Genomic DNA, 7,363 nt, shown 5'->3' with positions numbered 1-7,363 from the left:
TTTGAAAAGAAACTTGAAGAGTAAAATCCTAAGTTTTTGATGATTCCAGTTTAGCAAACTATTGAAGAATAATCTGTTGTTCAGATAGATGGATTTTCAGGAAGTATGTGAAATAAACAATACAGTATTTGGAATGCTATCTTCCTGAGCAAGAATTTCCAGAAATAATAAAGTCATGTTAATATAGATGGTATGTTGGTGGCTATAGATGGTTTCAGTTCTAACTGTCTTATGGGGCTTAAGAGGCTGATAGTTTCATTATTAAGGATGGAACTCTAGGATCTTTGATTTGTTGTGCATCCCTATTGTTCTTATCTTCACAAGCTTCCAGAAGTGATGCCTAGGTCTCACCACTGTTAATAGCGTTTGACAAAGAGTAGAATTATACTGCTTCTCTGATCCTGGTCATGAGTTCTGGGAAAGAGAGAATTCAAAATAAGTATCCAGAAATTATCCTTCACTGATACCTCCTCTTTCAACACACTGTAACTCCAACTTGCTATTGTGCACAGCATATTTTTAAAACCTTATGTTGCCTGGTAGAGGTGACATTTATCACTAATACTGCAAGTCTAATTTGACTTTGAGAAAGGAGTTTGGCACACAGAACTATCAATGGCTTTAAACAAAAGAAGAAGACTCTTTGATGAAATGATAATCTGCATGATCAGGAGGATTTCTAAAGGGGAAAATCAAAAAAAAAAGAATGCAAGTCACATTTTTCACTTTACTACATTTCTTTTCATTAATCAGTACATATATATTTTGCATAAGAAAACAAACATAATACTGCTATAAAGAAATCTGTGAGTCAATACATCTCATAATACACACGGATTGTTTAATTCACATTCACTAAATCAAGTATATGCACCATCTCCTTTATTTAATAAGCAGCCTGGAGAAAATTGGTGCAGCTTTCTATTTTTATAGTTCTTATAACTCTTTAATATATTTTTTGTACATGAAATATGATTTTTAATAAAGTTTTCTTTACATAAAACCCAGCACAGTAGAAAATGTAACTGTCATTTTCAAGGGGGACTTGGATTTTTAGCTTTCTCCAACACATCAAGGGAATGAAATGGAATTGAGGTAGGGATGAATGAAAGCAAGTTGAAGCAGGGCTCTCCTTTACAGTCAGAACACTAAGTTACTCAGGTTTCTGTAATATTTTATCAGCCTCCAGGCCACTAATTCATCCTTTTAAATAAGACACTGGAATTCTATCTCCAAATTCTGAAATTATATAATTTGGGCCATAGTCAGCATTATGCAAGTCAGAGCTGAGTACGGCCCCAACATTTGAGGGAAAGAAAAGCCTTGCTTTGGAGGCTGGTTAAATGAAGAACAGAAAGGAGCAGACAAGAGACTTAAAAATGGCAGAAACTTAGAGAAAACAAAGTCAGTAGCACTAGGTAGAAGAGAAGGAACAGCCTAAGTTCATGAATTTCCTTCTGACTCCACTGGTGAGTCTACCTGTGTCTCTTTTTCTCGTCCTGATTCCTCATAAGGTTTCCCTGAGCTTTAGCTGGCATAGTTTTCATTTGCTGTTGCCAAGGACCTTAGGTCCTTAACAATTTGAAGAACACAAAACGTCACCTCTGAAATGGAAAGTTGTACAAAATGGATAAGTCCATGAGCTGAAGAAATGCCCCATCCATACAGATAACTGAAAAACTTGTAGATGATAAAGGCTTGGCAATACAAATATCAAATCAAGTAAAATATATGTAGCCAGAGGACAATCAAAGCAGAAAATATTTGCATTAATGAATGCAGCAACTCTTTGCATAACTCTTTGCATAACTCAATAGTTATAGCCATAACAGTTTGCTGGTAACAAGCAAAGATTTGAGGAAAATGGGAAAGTGTAAATTTTTCAGTGCTCATCCAAAAATATCCAGAGGAGAGAGTACTCTTATCCTGCACAAGGTTGGTGTTAAATGTTCTCCCCATTTTAGCTTTAAGAATCTATGACCATAGGGTGCCTGGGTGGCTCAGTTGGTTAAGCAACTGCCTTCAGCTCAGGTCATGATCCTGGAGTCCCAGGATTGAGTCCCACATCAGGCTCCTGGCTCAGCAGGGAGTCTGCTTCTTCCTCTGACACTCTCCCCTCTATGATTTCTCTCTCTCTCAAATAAATAAATAAAATATTTAAAAAAAAGAATCTATGACAATAGACTAAGGGTGAAATTGTATTACTTTTTTGAATAGACCTTGATTCTTGTCAAATGGCTTCCAAGAACATTGCCTCATGAGATTCTCATCACTCCAATGCATAGTTGAGATTGTACTTCCATTGTAAAATTTAAAAAACTAAGATTCAAAATAGTTAAATAACTTATTACTCAAAGTCTGACAAAGCGTTGCAAGAACAAAATAAGAACACTAGTATTTTTGTCTTGTAGATCAGTGCTGTAATCTGTAGCCTGCCAGAATAAATTTAATGGAACCTTGTAGTGAAGAAAATTATATGTCTACTTTAAAATTTTAACAACAGATGAAAAATATTTATTAAATAATGGTCAACCTCACTTCATACAGTATTGGCCTCTAGGACAACTACTTCTATATCTCTCATTAAATCCCCAAGAGCAAGGCTAATATGGAGGTGCAAGAACCAGGGCAGTTTTGAGACTTGGTGCTAGATGTGGAGTTTTCTGTTAGATGAAGGAAAGGGGTGCATGGCCATCGAGACTCTGTTACTTATCTTTTCTTGAAATCTACCCACCTTGCCTTGTTTCTTTTGACTGTCCCTTTTCTTGACTAGCGTATTTTATATAGTAAGAGAAGCCTAGAATTATTTCACATTTGTGGGGAGGTCTCTCTTTATCAATTTCTCATCTTAGATACTTAAAACTAAGTGGCAATTTCTAGTATATAGTGAGCTAACAGTGTTGTGCCCATGCTTATAATGAGAAAGAGCCAGATTAACCTAAAATTCATGATTTTTTTGACCCATCAGAAACCTGAGTTCACAGAACAGATCGATGGCCCAAAACCTAAGAAGACATTAGCACCTGCAAAGATAGAGGAGAGGTGAGCACTAGTTTCCATGGATTAAACACACCCCTAGCCAGACACTGGTGATGATTGATGAAGGCTTATTGTGGGTTGGTGAGACACTGTGAAGCCCAGCAGAGAAAAAAACTGGGGGAGATAGCACATTATTGTAGGCCATCTGCAATGAACACCAAAAGATGCTCACAGAGAAGATCCAAAAGAGACTCAAAAATGTGTTCATTGAGGAACATGTAGACTCAGAGGAAGGGAACAGGAGCCTTGAAAGATGGGAAAGAAATTCTTGTCCTTAGGACACTGGGGAAAACTCAGGTCAGCTTGAGGACGCGACTTGTGGAGGAAAAATGCCCACTCCTGGGCAAGGAGCAGGACTATGCCCTCAGCTCAGAGCTGAGAAGAGGGAGTGGGAAGGAATTAGAAGACTCCATCCCCGAGACCCAGGATTTAGAGTCTGCCTAAGACAGAGACTTCATCAAAACAGCAGAGAATTTCCACTAACAAACTAACACACTTAGAATTACAAATTACAAGTAAGAGCAGAATATTGCAGGGAGTGGGCAGAAGTGCAACACACACATTGCCAAGAAATCTTTTCTGAGGAGAATCTTCAAGAGGCAACCTGCAGTGTGGCACCCAGATGAGACACTGTTCTGGCATAGAAACTCCCACACCAAACACAAAGTATGATTGCAGAAATTTGAAGCCCATGGCACACTGAGGGTAACCACAGCAGCAACAAACAACAATTCAACTGCTAACTGAACTCAAATAGAAACCATATGTAGTATGTTTTCAGATCATAATGGAATTAATATAGAAATCAGTAACATAGAGATTTTGGAAAATCTCCAAATATTCGCAAATTGAACAACACACTTTTAAATAATTCATGGGTCAAAAAAGAAATCTCAAGGGAAATTGAGAAATAATTTGAAATGAGTATGAAAACTCAACATATCAAAATGAGATTTGCAATGAAAGCAGTGCTTACAGGAAAATTTATAGCATTAAATGTTCATATTGGAAAAGAGGAAAGGACTCAAAGCAGTGATCTTACTTCCTACCTTAAGAAACCAGAAGAAGAAAAGTAAACTTACCACAAGCAAAAGAAAGGAAATAATAATGAGTAGAAATCAATGAATTTGAAAATAGAAGAGTGATAAGTGAAAATCTGTGAAACCAAAAACTGGTTCTTTGAAAAGGGAAAATTGGTAAACATCTAATTGACAACAACATTTTTTTAAAGACACAGAAAAATGCAACCTACCAGTATCAGGAATGATAAGAGGATGTCACTACTGACATCATAGACATCATCAGGATAATACAGAAATACCACAAAAAATTCTATGTCCATAAGTTCTAAAACTTAGGTAAAATTGACCCATTCCTGAAAAAACAGATTACCAAAACGCACTCAAGAAGAAATACATAGCTAGAATAATCCTTTCTCTGGTAAAGAAATTGAATCTCCTCCAAAAAAGAACTCCATGCCCAAGTGATTTTATTGGTAAATTCTACCAAATATATAAGGAAGAAATAATACCAAGTTCATGCAGTCCCACATCCAGAAAATAGAAGGGAATACACTTCCCAGCTCATTTTATGTGGCTAACATTATTCTAATGTCTAAACCAGACAAGGGTTTTATAAGAAAAATACTGAAAAATATCTCTCATGAACATAGACTTAAGAGTCCTCAACAAAATATTAACTAATTAAATATAGTAACATATAAAAAAGATAATCTATCTTGACCAAGTGGGATTCATCTCAGGAATGCAAACTTACTCAACATTTGAAAATTGGTCAGTGTAATTCACCAAATTAACAAACTATAATCCCAACAGTGTTTTTTTGGGGGGGGGGGGGTTATGTTTGTTTGTTTGTTAGTTTTAGTTAATCATGAGATTATTCTGACATTTGTATGGAAAGACAAAGGAACTAAGGTAACTTATATGATTTTGAAGCAAATGAACAAGTTGGAGGACTCACACTACTTATTTTCAAAACTTACTAAAAGCTACAGTATTCAAGATGTGGTATCAATGAAAGAACAAACAGATCAATGAAACAAAATAGGAAGCCCAGAAATACATCTATTTTAACATAGTAAAATGATTTTGACCAAAGTGCAAAGACAAATCAAGAAAGAAAGTATAGTCTTCCAACAAATAATGCTAATACAACTCAATGTCCATGTGCAAAAAAGTGAATTTGACACACAACTCACACTTTACACAAAAATTAACTCAAAATGGATCATAGACCTTAATGGCAATCCTAGAGTTGGAAAATCTGTGTGATTTGGGTTTTGCCAGTAGTTTTTAGATATGACTCCAAAAGCAAGATTCATCAAAGAAAAAAATTATGACTTGGATAAATTATCAAAATTAAAATATTTTGCTTTATGAAAAGTACTTTTAAGGTAACAAAAAGAAGAGTCATATGACTATCCTGGAAGGAAATCTATGCAAATCACTTACCTAATAATAGGCTTGTATACAAGGTGTATAAAGAACTTTATAATTTTTTAAAATTAAAAAAGAGGATGCATTTGAACTGATACTTCATCAAAGAAGATATACAGATGAGAAATCAGCATATGAAGAGATGATCAACATCATTAGTCTTTAGGAAATTACAAATTAAAACCCCCATGAGATCTCACTACTCATATTAAAATGACTAAAATAAAAGAAAAAATTACAGCATAAAGTGTGGTGAATATAAAGAGCAACTTGGTGGGAATGCAAAATAGTATGGCAACCTTGGAACATATTCGGGCAATTACATATAATGATAAACATACTGTATATTTACCATATAACCGTATAACCTAACTTTCCTACTCCTAAGCATTTACTGTAGGGAATTATAATCATAATAATTTATGAACACTAGTATGTTTACATTCATAGCAACTTCATTCATAAGCTCCAACATTTGGAAACAATACAAATGTCCTTCAGCACAGGAATGGATGAGCAAATAGTGCTACATACATGCAATAGAATACTACTCAGCAAGAAAAAGGAAAAAAACTCAAAATGATGGATTCTCACAGCAATATGCATGAATCTTAAATGCATTTTTTAAGTGAAAGAAGCCAGACTAAAAGACTTTCATTTTCTCTGATTCCAAATATATGGCATTCTGGGAAAATGCAAAGCCAGAAAGCAGATCATCAGTGCCAAGGTTGAGTCCGAGAGGAGGGGTTCACCACAAAGTGTAGTCAAGGGAATTTTGGAAGTAATGGAACTATTTGGTACAGTACTATGGAGGGGAATGAATGATTCAGTGCTTTTGTGAACACCCAGAGAACTGTATGCCACAGTGAGGGAATTTTACTGTATGTCAACCTTATTTTTTTTATTTTAATTTTAATTTTTTTAAGTAGGCTCCATGCCCAATGTGGGGTTTGAACTCATGACCCTGAGATCAAGAGTCACATGCTCTACCAACTGAGCCAACCAGGCCTCCCTGTGGGCACATTCTTTTAAAAAATGAGTTAGAATGTCAGGGGAAGGGGCGCCTGGGTGGCTCAGTCTGTTAAGCATCTGCCTTTGGCTCAGGTCATGATCCCAGGGTCCTGGGATCGAGTCCCGCGTTGGGCCCTGCTTAGTGGGGAGCCTGCTTCTCCCTCTCCCTCTGCTGCTTCCCCTGCTTGTGAGCTCTTGCTCATGCTCTCTCAAATAAATAAATAAAATCTTTAAAAAAAAATGTCAGGGGAACCCAAAAGGAAATACAGATTCTGATAATTGAACATAACTGTATTATAAACCCACACTAACACAAGTGGTAAAGAAAGGGGCTGAGTTAAGTAACTTTGAAAAATATTGTCTTGACTGGATAATATAAGATGAAAGGTGAAAATAACTGAGTACAAACACTGTGAAAAGAATACACATAAAAATAGAGTCAGAGGAAACGCTGCTAGGATTCAATGGCTCATTCTCTGTGATCCCTAAGCCTAGGGATCACTGCTCTTTCACTCACTCAGACAGTCTTTCTTGCGGTTTACCTTGCCTTGCTTCCTGCCTCTTCTCATCGCTGGAATGGTAGGGTCGTAAGAATATGAACCCAGGTGAAAGTGTTCAACGTGCCACTTGGATTAATACTGCCTAAGTATAGGCTGGTCTCTTGCATGTCCAAAGGATTTCCTATAGTTTCATTGCCATTTCACAAGGCACTCAAAGCCCCATCTCGTAATTTCATTTGCCTGGCTTTGTCACTGTGTCTGGTTACCCTCCTGGGAACCACAATGATGGCTGCTTGAAGAGACTCAGTGTTTTTGTTTTTGTTTGTTAGAGAGAGGGAGAGAGAGCCTGGGGGGAGG

At 36.5% G+C, this 7,363-nt stretch overlaps 1 non-coding gene across 1 annotated transcript; it reads right to left on the bottom strand.

Moving 5' to 3' along the window:
• Window positions 1–6,430: 6,430 nt before the first annotated feature.
• TRNAK-CUU (transfer RNA lysine (anticodon CUU)) lies at window positions 6,431–6,503 on the bottom strand. Its single transcript has one exon. It is a non-coding gene; the product is annotated as a tRNA-Lys (tRNA).
• Window positions 6,504–7,363: the final 860 nt, after the last annotated feature.

This window comes from Halichoerus grypus, chromosome 2 (genome assembly GCF_964656455.1).
Source record: "Halichoerus grypus chromosome 2, mHalGry1.hap1.1, whole genome shotgun sequence".
NCBI lineage: Eukaryota > Metazoa > Chordata > Mammalia > Carnivora > Phocidae > Halichoerus > Halichoerus grypus.
The sequence above is the reverse complement of the archived record's forward strand: the minus strand, read 5'-3'. Positions and strand labels throughout refer to the sequence as shown.